At 42.1% G+C, this 12,524-nt stretch overlaps 1 protein-coding gene across 1 annotated transcript in view; it reads left to right on the top strand.

Annotated features, from left to right (window-relative positions):
- Positions 1 to 7,547: 7,547 nt before the first annotated feature.
- Positions 7,548 to 12,524, top strand: part of fam49al (family with sequence similarity 49 member A, like) — a 53,570-nt gene continuing 48,593 nt past the window's right edge. The window contains exon 1 of the mRNA XM_037693491.1: positions 7,548 to 7,858. The gene's annotated coding sequence lies outside the window, so the exon portion shown is untranslated. The remainder of the gene's footprint in view (positions 7,859 to 12,524) is intronic.

The raw sequence follows: 12,524 nt of genomic DNA, 5'->3' as shown, positions 1-12,524 counted from the left end.
GGTACAGCACAGGTTGAACAACTAGGAGAAAAAGGTAGAGAGGCCAGACTGAGATGGTTTGGACATGGCCAGAGAAGGGACAGTGGGTATTTTGGTAGAAGGATGTTAGCAATGCAGCTGCCAGGAAGAAGACAAAGAGGAAGGCCAAAGAGGAGATATATGGTGGTGTGACATTGCATGTTCGTGGTGAGACATATTGTGTCATTTCCTGTTTGTCTGTCGGTAGCTCGAGTGAATTGTTTGCTCGAGTAGTCTCTGTTTTCTGGATTTATCTATCTTTTGCACAGTTTTTCATTCTAGTTCACAAACACACTTAGTACAGTTGTTTCTCTACTGTTGGATAGTGCTTAAAACACCTCTTATCTTTCAACACTTCTCAGTTTTTATTGGTGTATTTGGCTATGCTAGCTCCTGCTAGCATTAGCTTAGCATGGCTGCTGTTTCTCTCCCTGCTTCCTCTGTTTTCTCTTGCTCTGTGTGTCTGATGTTTAGTTACTCCTCTGCCTCCTTTAGTGATAATGATACATGAAACAAATGTAGTCTTATGGTAGCTTTGGAGGAGAGGTTGTCTGAACTGGAAGCTCGGCTCCACGCTGTAGAAAAACCAGTAGCTAGCCAGGTCCCCTTAGACAGCGCGGAACCACAGAGGCTAGCTCCCGTTAGCGGTCCTCCAGCAGACCCCGAGCAGCCAGGACCCCAGGCCGGCTGGGTGACGGTCCGGAGCAAGCTAAGCCCCCAGTTCACCACCGACCTGTTCATGTTTCTAATCGATTTTCCTTGCTCAGTGACACACCTGCTGAGAAGCAGACCCTGGTTATTGGAAGCTCCATGGTCCGAAACGTGGCTTTAGGGACTCCAGCGGCCATAGTCAAATGCATTCCGGGGGCCAGAGCGGGCGACATAGAATCTTATCTGAAACTGCTGTCTAAGGCTAACTCTAAATACAGTAAGATTGTTATTCACGTCGGCGGTAATGACACCCGGTTACGCCAATCGGACGTCACTAAAATTAATGTTGCTTCGGTGTGTGACTTTGCTAAAACCATGTCGGACTCCGTAGTTTTCTCTGCCCCCCTCCCCAACCTGACAACCTGACCAGTGATGACATGTTTAGCCGTATGTCGTCGTTTAACCACTGGGTGTCCAGGTGGTGTTCTGACAATGATGTGGGCTACATAGATTACTGGAGTTCTTTCTGGGGAAAACCTGGTCTGATGCGGAGAGATGGCATCCATCCCACTTTGGACAGAGCCGCTCTTCTTTCTAGAAATATGGCTGATTTTGTTTATCCCCCAAATTATTGACAACCCATGGTCCAGTCCAGGAAGCAGATTTGTAGTCCTCCACACCTCTCTGCTGCTTCTCCTCTGTTACCCACCCACACCCCCCATTGAAACAGTGTCAACCCGCACCCCCCTGAACATAAAAGGATCTGCGGTGGAAGTGGTCTCCAGCTACAAGTACTTGGGTGTACACATGAATGACAACCTCAGCTGGAGCAACAACACCACCAGCCTGACCAAGAAAGCTCATCAGAGACTCTACTTCCTCAAGCGGCTGAGGCGAGCTGGTCTGGGAAGCTCAGTCCTCACCTCCTTCTACAGGTGTGCAGTGGAGAGCATCCTGTGCTCCAGAATCAACGTGTGGCGTGGAGGCTGCACAGCTGCAGAAAGAAAAGCTTTGCAGAGAGTGGTGAAGGCTGCACAGAAGTCTGTCGGAGTCAGCCTCCCCACCATCACAGACATCTACACCTCTAGATGCAGGAAGAGGGCTACCTGCATCATGAAGGACCTCACTCACCCAGCACACACACTTTTTGCCCCACTCCCCTCAGGAAGGAGGTTGAGGAGCATTAAGTGTAGAACCACTAGACTGAGGAACAGCTTCTACCCTGAGGCTGTTAGACTCATGAATCTCTAACTAGAATAATCACTGTGAAAAATCACATCATGTTGCTGCTGATCTGTTTCATGTTGCTGCTGATCTGTTTCAATGTTGATGTGTTCATGCGTGCACATCTGCTCACACAGACTCATGTTCATGTTTGTGCTGATGTTCAATATTTTTATCATGAGTGCTAGATGTTATTACTGTTTTTCTTATACATTTTATTCTTGGATGTAACTGGGACCCTGTGTACATAATTTCGCTCCACCACATGCACCACATGAGGTGCAAATGACAATAAAGAAACTCTGACTCTGACTCTTTCCTCTAAATCCCTGTTAGTTGATGAACTGATAACTGATCATCATATTGATTTATTCTGTCTGACAGGAACTTGGCTACAACAGGAGGATTTTGTTAGTATAAATGAATCCACTCCTGTTAAATATTTAAATTTTCATGTTCCTAGAACAACTGGCCGAGGTGGAAGAGTAGCTTCTATTTTTCAGTCAGGATTATTGATTAATGCCAAACCAGTTATTAGTTATGATTCTTTTGAATCGCAGTCCCTCAGTCTTTCTCATTCAAAATGGAAATCAGAAAAGCCACTTTTACTAGTTGTTATATATCGTCCACCAGGCGCTTACTCTCAGTTTTTGTCTGAATTATCAGAATTATTAACTGACTTATTATTAAATACTGATAAAATCATCATAATGGGTGATTTCAATATTTATGTGGATGTTGAGAGTGATAGTTTAAGCATAGCCTTTAATAATTTAATAGACTCATTTGGTTTTACCCAAAACATCCGCACATCTACTCATTCTTATCATCACACTCTTGATTTAGTTCTGACCTATGGTGTAGAGATTAAGGACTTGGTAATAGTTCCTCAAAATCCTATTCTGTCTGACCATTTTTTAATAACCTTTGAGTTTACATTAAATGACTACACAGTCACTGAGAGTAAATTTCATCTCAGCAGGTGCTTATCAGAAAATGCTGTAACCAAATTTAAACAATCTCTTCCATCAATGTTTTCCTCTGTCTTGCAGAGTAATACATCAGAGAACAGTGACTTAGATCATCTAGTTGATCATCTTACAACTTCAATGCAAACTTCACTTGATAAAATTGCTCCAATGAAAAAGAAAGTAATCAATCAGAGGAAACTGGCTCCTTGGTTCAATTCTGAGTTACGTACTTTAAAGCAGGCATCTAGAAACCAGGAGAGAAAATGGTGCTCTACTAATGTTGAAGAATTTTATTTAACTTGGAAAGATAGTCTGCTAACATATAAAAAAGCTCTCCGTAAAGCTAGAACTTTATATTACTCATTTTTAATAGAGGAGAATAAAAATAACCCTAGGTTTCTGTTTAGTACTATTGCTAGACTAATTAAAAGTTCCATTTCTGTTGAACCATGTATCCCTACAACTATAAGTAGTGATGACTTCATGAGATTCTTTATAAATAAAATTATTTCAATTAGAGAGAAAATTCAAACCATCCTTCATTTTTCTATCTCTTATCCCAACAAAGTCCATGCTCAATAATCCAGGTATACAATCCAACATTTTTCAGTCAGGTCATCTGGACAGTTTCTTTTTTTGTGCTGAAATGTTTCGCCTTTGATCCGGAAGGCTTCATCAGTCAAGGACACACACATACCTGGATTATTGAGCATGGACTTTGTTGTTTTAAACCAGTTTGACACGACTGTCAACAAGGAAGAGGGCCGGCAATGAAGAAGGGGGCGTGCCAAAGACACCATCTTAGCACCAACATAACTGGTTTGTTCCATATCCACCAACATAACTGGTTTGTATCTCTAGGCCCCTGTCAAATGAGGCAACTTTAAAAATTTCACTAGAGCTTGATTTATGTTTGGACAGTTTTTGTCCTTTTGAGCTCTGAATTGTCAAAAATAATAACCTCATCCAAACCATCCACATGCCTGCTAGATCCCATCTCAACCAGACTGTTTAAAGAGGTATTTCCCCAAATTAATGTCCACATTTTGGATCTACTCAATTTGTCTTTAATGGATGGTTATGTACCACAGTACTTTATGGTTGCTGTAATTAAACCTTTTCTTAAGAAGTCTGCTTTTGATTCAGAAATTCTGGCCAACTATAGACCTATATCTAATCTAACTTTCATCTAAAAAATTCTAGAGAAAATAGTTGCAGGTCAGTTGCGTGAACATCTACAAATAAATAATCTGTTTGAAGAGTTTCAGTCAGGGTTTAGAGCTCATCATAGCACAGAAACAGCACTAGTAAAAGTCACTAATGATATTCTCATGGCCTCAGACAATGGACTTGTGTCTATACTGGTCCTGTTAGACCTCAGTGCTGCATTTGATACAGTTGATCACTATATTTTACTACAGAGGGTTGAATATGGTATTGGGATTACAGGAACGGCTCTAAAGTGGTTTAAATCACATCTATCTGATAGATTCCAGTTTGTAAATGTAAATAATAAATCTTCTTCATACACCAAAGTTAGTCATGGAGTTCCTCAGGGCTCAGTGCTTGGGCCAATACTCTTTACTTTATATATGCTTCCATTAGGTAAAGTTATTAAACAGCATGGAATAAATTTCCATTGTTATGCTGATGACACACATTTATATTTGTCCATTAAACCCAATGAATCCAATCAGCTACTCAGACTACAAGCATGTCTTAAAGACATAAAAACCTGGATGACCCTTAATTTTCTCCTGTTGAACAGACAAGACTGAGGTTTTAGTTTTTGGACCTGAGCACCTTAGGAATGAATGTTTCAGTCTTTCTCCCTCCTTAGATGGCATTAATCTGTCCTCCAGCTCTAATGTTAAAAATCTTGGTGTTATTTTTGATCAGGACATGTCTTTTATCCCCCACATTAAAAACGTTACTAGAACTGCTTCTTCCACCTGCATAATATCACTAAAATTAGAAACATCTGATCTAAAGATGATGCAGAAAAACTGGTCCATGCATTTGTCACATCTAGACTGGACTATTGCAATGGTTTATTATCTGGATGTCCAAATACTTCTTTAAAACATCTTCAGTTGATCCAAAATGCTGCTGCCAGAGTCTTAACTGGAGTTACTGGGAGAGATCATATTTCTCCAGTTTTAGTTTCTCTCGATTGGCTCCCTGTCAAGTCCAGAATAGAATTCAAAATCTTACTTCTAACCTACAAAGCTCTCAACAACCTGGCTCCATCTTACATTACAGATCTTATTGTTCCATATTTTCCTAACAGAGCACTTCGCTCTCAGGCTGCAGGTTTACTTGTGGTTCCTAGAGTTTACAAAAACAGAATGGGAGGAAGATCTTTCAGTTATCAGGCTCCTCTCTTGTGGAACCAACTTCCAATCTCTGTCTGTGATGCTGACACATTATCCAGTTTTAAAACTAGGCTTAAGACTTTCCTTTTTGCTAAATCCTATAGTTAGGGTTGGTTTGGGTTTCCTGAGCTGTCCCTTAGTTATGCTGCTATAGGTTTAGACTGCTGGAGGACAAACTGACCACAATTTTCACTCTACTACTGTCTTTACTTACTCTGATCAACCTGTTTTGTATTTGTAATTATTTTTTCTATCCTTAACATGTTTTTTTTATCTTTCAGATATACCTGGACCTACCATTCTATGTTTGTCTGTCTCTCCTTCCTGTCCTCTCAACCAGCCGGTCAAAGCAGATGGCCGCTGTCCTGAGCCTGGTTCTGCTGGAGGTTTCTTCCTTTTAAAAGGGAGTTTTTCCTTTCCACTGTTGCCACTGTGCTTGCTCAAGATGGGAGACTGCAACGAAGCCAAGATTCATCTTGTCTGCTGGATTCCTTAGATAGAGAACTTTACTAATTGGCTTTTATGTGAATGTTTCTGTAAAGTGCCCTGACACAACTTTGTTGTGATTTGGCACTATATAAATAAACTGAATTGAATTGAATATATGGATGCAGTAAAAGAGGACATGGAGATAGTTGGAGTGAAGATAGAGTGAGATGGAGGAGGATGACTCACTGTGGAGACCCCTTAAAAGGGAAAAGCCAAAAGAACAAGAGCTTAAATTTGGTCAAGTAGTGGTTGAGAGTCATTAAAATATGGGTGTGAAAGGTGAAGCACCCACACCTGCCTTCACCCTCATTTGCTCTACTCTAGACCCTTAATCCTCACCATCTGCTACCCTGGGAGCCCTAGCTAGCAGCTCTCTGCCCCACACAGAGGGCTGTGGTAGCTTGGTGGTCTGTGGTTGAGTCAGGAAGGACATCTGACGTAAAGACAATCGACAAGTCTCTGTACGAGTTAGTTCACTGTGACGACCCCTTAAGAAGGGAGCAGCAGAATGAAGAAAAATAAAATAAAAGTAGTTGAGAGTCATTTCCGAAACATTCTCTGAAATATAATAGTTTATGAACGTAGCATTCCTTGAAATTATATTTTGACTGACTATTTCAGAGTATTTCAGCTACAAACTTTAACTTAACTTGTATTTTTTATACTGTATATATGAATGTTTCTGTTCAGTGCCTTGAGATGACTTCTGTTGTGACTTGGCATTATATAAATAAACTGAATTGAATTGAACTTTAAAGCTGCATTTTTAAATTTATTTTTAAGATAAGAAGTATCTATGTGACAAAAGTTTAGGGTAAAGCACTTCAAAGTCTTTTAGCATCTGACTGCAAGATGGTGAGTGACCCATTTGACCCATCAGCCTTTTCAAACATTAACAATGGCCACAGTAGGGAAGAGTTCATCAAATGGACTGCCCCAAGAGTCCCTCCCATGACCTGACAAAAAAAGGGCACAAAGTCTTCTTGAGTTCCTTCGGGCCATATCAAAGAGTCCCCCTTTGGCCCCATATCAAATGGTGAGCACAGCATTTGGTCTATAGCATCTTTAGTCTGTTCCAAGGCACCATAAACGGTGGGCAGAGGGCAGGACCTCTAGACAATGGACATTCTGTTCACCCAGACAGATACACACATGTAGAGAGTGACAATTCAGCCATGGCTCATTTAACGCTGCCATTCTGTCCAGGCTGTGACCCTAAACTAAGGGTTCCTAACAGGCAATTTCACCAGCCTGAGTTCTGACTAAAAGGTGCAAACAAATGGTGAATGCACACAAACACACACACACACACACACACACACACACTGATAGCACTTCAGTGTTTTGTTCTCATTTTCTCTCGCAGTTTCTTTTTACAGTCTGGTCTAACAGTAAACACACACCCTCACACTCACTGCAAATAATGTGAGTTTCCTTCCCCCTCAGCTGCTCACCAATCACCCACACACTTTGCAACAAAAAAAAAAACACCTCGATGCACATCACTATTCACCATGATTCATTTCATAGAGTGGACACAAAAAGTCACCCTGCAGTAGAAACAAAGTCAAACACAATGCAACTTTCCACACACGTGCACAAACACAAGAGTCGTGCCCCCTCTTCGGACTGCCAGCAGGCTGGTATATATAGGAAATGTTAGTCAGAAGGGGGAGGGTAATGTTGTGAGGACATTGAATGTGCATTTGTGATGGGGGGGGTCTTTGTGAGCGAGAGAGGTAGGAGGCGAAGGGGAGAGGGAGGGGGGACATAGTGTTCTGATTCTTATAGACCAACAGCTGCTGTCTTTAGTGCAGAGACAGAGAGGAAGAGGGAGGGCTGTGTGGCGTGAGGCAGTACGTGTGCTCAGTTTGCTCAGCGTTTAGGTGAACCCACAAGCCTCTGCCTCACAAGGATACAGGATCACAGAGAGGAGCCACACTGCCTTGTTCCCAGCATCTTCTCTCCCCTCTGTCCTCTTGTTTCATTTGGCTGCCGGGGTCTTCTGCGTTTTGTTTCTGCCCCTTTTCTTTTGTTCCCCACATCTCTCTCTGTTTCACCTCAACCCAGAACGGAGGAAAGGAAGGCAAAGCAGAGTCAGAGGCATCTTCCTCCCTGCACGCCCAGCCGGTAAGCTGACTTCTGTGCTCTTCGTTTTACCTGTTAGCATCCTCACATCCATGCAGCACTGACTGCAGAAATGAGCCGGGTAGTCCCACCCTGCACCAACTGTGAAGGAGAGGAGACGGCAGTGGAGGCTGAGGATGTGGGTCAGGATCAGGATGGAGGCTGGCAGGTGGTTTAGTTCTAGCAGGGCAGTGATGGTGTGGAAGAGGTAGGCCAGGATCCTGTGGGTGGGCAGGGAGGCTGTGAATTAGATTTAAACCCTGTGGTCAGCTAGGTCTTGTCTTCTTCCACTGCATTGCTCTGCCGGAGCAGCGTGGCCACAGCCACAAACACACACATGTCCTCACCTCAGCAAGGATCGGCAGTTAAAACCAATTTGGACAGCAGAGTTGGCAGATGTTCATAATGTGCGTATATTCTCAGCAGATGTGTGTGACCCAGAACCACCAGTTCTGTTGGGTCATACACACTTTATCAGGAACCCTAGCAAAGATGTGCATGGTGTGAGATTGTGTGAGAGAAAGCTAGAAAAAAAAAAAAAACAATTAACCCCAGATTCCCCAACGCTGATCAGAAGGAGTGTGTGGGAAAAATGGAAGGAGGGGTGGTGGTGGTGGGGTGGGTGAGTGGTAATATGAATGAAGGGCTCAGACCCTTCAGGAGCATTTTGTTCTCCTGAATGTGGTGGAGGAGAGAGGAGCCAAAAGTCTGAAGAGACCGTGTGTGCCTCCATGTGACTCTGCAGGTCTTTGTGTGTTTGAGGGGGCAGAGATAAAGAAAGATGCTGAGGATGGAGAGAGAGAAGAATAGGAAGGCAGGAAGAGAAAGCAGTGATGAGTATGCGTATGTGGTTGGGGAGGGAGAGATGAGAGGTGTGTGACTGGAGGTTCTGATCTCCATCTGTCCCTTCTGTAATCTACTGACTGTGGTTATAATCCCTGTTAGTGGATTAGCAGAAGATGCTCTGTCACTCATACACATTATGTTGCTATAATGGTGAAAACAACCAGATGTCTGAGAAATACAAAGGTGTGTATTTGTGTTTACGTCTACAGAGCAGTGTTAATCAAAATGTGCTCGTGCGTGTGTCTATAGGCTTTTTTCACTCTGAACACCGAGCAGCGGCTGCTGTGGTATTTACTCCTCTGTTGCTAGGACACTCCCTTTGAACATTTCAACGGAGTCTTTTCATTGGCTGGCCTCGATGATGCAAGACTCCCTCACCCCAAATCTTTTCCAAGCGCCCATAGAAACATGCCCGTCTACATTTCCTCCTCGCTCCTCCGCTGTCACTCTTTGTCTCACGCTTCCCCTCCTCCTCTCTGCTCAGTCTTGTGTCTTTCTGTGGAAATCTCCTCGTCCGTTCTCTGTGCTCCTCGTCTCACCTCACGGTCATCGTCCCACTGTCTTAATTGACTCCAGTGTTATCATCAGTCTTGATAGACTCATCGCTCTAAAATCGCTGTAAACCTGTGATGACAACGTGTGACTTGGCACAATCCTTTCCTCCTACTGTCTTGTGGGGATTAGTATTATAAATGTCTCACATTGTTCCTGTATTTGTCTGTGGTGATACGTCTTATTAGGCTGCCTCAGTGAGGATGGGTTGACAGGACAGGGGTAGAGATTGGGTTTGGGGTGCCACAGTTGAAGAAGTTTAGATTTCTTTAAAAGAAAGCATCACCTTTAGTTTTTAAGAGTGCATAAGCTCTGAGGCACACTCGTACGATTTGGTGAGTATACTTCTGTTTCTGTGACAATGAAGATTAATGATGATTCAGTTCCCGACTCCTCCTGCAGCTTAACCCATGCAAACAAATTCATCTGTTGATAACACAGTGTGCTACTGTGTCACTTCTGGTAGCTCTGCACTGTTTGGTGTAGACAACATTAGCAAAAACATGCTAAATATGTCCAGTGCAAACGGAGTGAAAACATTTGGGCAGCACGATGGCTCAGTGGTTGGCTCAGTGGTTAGCACTGTTGCTTCACAGCAAGAAGGTCCTGGGTTCAATCCCCGGTTGGACCTGGGGTCTTTCTGTGTGGACTTTGCATGTTCTTCTCGTGCTTGCGTGGGTTTTCTCTGAGTACACTGGTTTCCTCCTACAGATCAAAAACATGCATGTTAGTCTGCCTTCAGGTCCAGGCCTCCCTTGCAAAAAAGATCTTTGATCTCAATGGGATTTACCTGGTTAAATAAAAATAATAAATAAATAAATTTATGCCTCTGTGGCACTCTGGAGCTCAGGCTTACTCCACATTAATCATAGTTTAAATGGGTCATGGAAAGTTAAACTTTAAGTGGCTGAACTGGGATTTTAATATCTTTGTTTTTACACACTCATAGCTTAAGTTTTATGGTTGTTGAAGATTTTATAATATGGTGTTCAACTATGGGTGATGTCTTACACTAACTTTTGAGTGGTCTAAATTTTCCTAAACTTTTGCTAACAAAGTTTCTCAAACTCTGCACGTTTAAAAATATTTATGCATTAATGTCAAGTCTAAAGGACGTTGTTTGTAGGTAAATCCATAGCATTACAGTTGCGTTTTGACTGTTTGTCTTCACAATGATTCATATTTCTATCAGGCTATATGTTTTCTTACTGAAATAAGTGATTATTTGTATTTAACTTTTTTTATAGCATCATATAATTTCATGTGTCAAGAGAAGGAGGACCTTTGTTCCTGGTTTATATTTCCTCTAGGAAGACTTTCTTAGTTACACGCCTGCACTCACAACATACAAACACCAGCTTTTGAAACTTATTAGAGTTTAAAGTTGTTTTCAACCAGTTTGACAAGACTGTCAACAAGGAAGAGGGTCAGCAATGGAGGAGGGGGCGTACCAAAGAGACCATCTTATCACAAGCTGAACTGGTTTGTTCCACTTTGGCGTGAGCTGTTGGGGGAAGAATCAGTTTTGTTGTGTTTCCTTGACTGATGAAGCCTTCTGGATCGAAGGCGAAACATTTCAGCACAAAAAAAAAGAAACTGTCCAGATGACCAGATGGAAAAATGTTGGATTGTACACCTGGATTATTGAGCATGGACTTTGTTGCTATTAGAGTTTAGGATTCATTGGCTAAGAGCTGGTCACATGATTGAGTGTAGGAGCTTTCCATGAGCTGGGATGACATTTCCCGAGGTGTGGCCAAGTTCTGAAGAAAACTGTTGATCAGTGAATCGATAAGAGCCATTTTGTGAAATGCCGCCTTATGCATGTGTGTCCCAGAATGGACCGGCGCTGTTGAATTTATACCTTACATGTGTGTGAAATAAACCAGAGATGGAAACTGATCGCTTCTCTCTGGATCCTGCTTCAGACCTTTGAACATATTTTGCTTTTTACGTCCAGGTCTCAGAGTGGAAGTTTTTTGGAAGCCCCACATTATTTTAGTGGAAATCGCAATGAACATGAAGTCAATGAACATGAAGTCAATGAACATGAAGTCAATGAACATGAAGTCACGCACTACAGTTGGCTGCAGGCAGAAGTTTTTGTTGCACATGCATGAGTAGATGTACAACGGTAAAGATGGCGAATAGCAGAGTGCTGTTTGTGCTGCTCACCTTTATCAACACGGTAAAGCAAACAAACCTCATCCTCGGCTCAAAAGAACAGCCGTGTTCAACATTCTGGACGTGACTGTTTGCATATTTGAGATCGAGGGGTGTGTGTGTGCACACGCGCATCGCTGAAATACAAATATCACAGCGCCAGCTGGCATGAAAACTGCAGTGGATTCAAACTGTAAACGCGTGACGATTTTCACCAGCATCAGAAAATTTCTAACCTTTCCAGAGATTGTTCACGTCTAAACACGACCTTATAGGTATTGTAGGCATTTTTTTTTTTTTTTTTTGTCACCTGTATTTCTGTCTGCCAGCCTTTAGAGAGCTGTCAAAGAGAGAGAGACGCACGCGTGTGGTTACCATGGTGACACCATTGAGCCACAAGCATCAGGTTAATATTCTTTTTGTAGTTCATGCATCAAACTGTTGCCATTTTGTCATTCTAGATTATTACAAAAGGATTAATACAAACTGATTAAGGACAAAAGGTTGATGAGAGGCTCACAGTATCTGCAATTGCACCTTTCAAAATACAAAATAGAAATTTTCTAGTTAATCTTTACTCCTCATTTTTACGATATACAGTACAGTAGTACATTATATTTCCATGCACGGACTGTGTGCAACCTTTCAGCTGCAGCATGTTGATGAATGCACTGACAGAGTGGAAAAAAGTGCCGTTAGCTCCAAAAAGATGAACGAAAAGTGAGAAGGATGAATGGTGGTGGATTTTTGTTTCCTTACTCTGGAAGAAGCACGGTCAAGGCAGTCTGTCAGGTTCAATGATGTGTAATGATCCTCAGCTTTTATTGAAACAGACAACAGAGAGCGTAAACTACCCAACCAAAGAGCTCACACGTGTGCAGCTGAGCCAAACTTTAACGATTCATGCCTGAATGTTGGGTTTGTGGCTAAATGTTCTGATGTAGAACTAAAGTTAAAGTATTTTTAAAACCTAAAATTAAGATGTAGACCCATCTGATTTTTACCTATGACTATGAGTAAGAGATTATTTTCTATTAGTTTTTACAAAGTATTTTTTTAAGTTGTAAATTTGTCAGAACCATGTTTGAGGGAAAACGGTTGAACAAAG

This window comes from Nematolebias whitei, chromosome 19 (assembly GCF_014905685.2).
Source record: "Nematolebias whitei isolate Nwh7 chromosome 19, NemWhi1, whole genome shotgun sequence".
In the NCBI taxonomy this organism is placed as follows: domain Eukaryota; kingdom Metazoa; phylum Chordata; class Actinopteri; order Cyprinodontiformes; family Rivulidae; genus Nematolebias; species Nematolebias whitei.
This window is presented reverse-complemented; position numbering and strand designations above follow the sequence as displayed.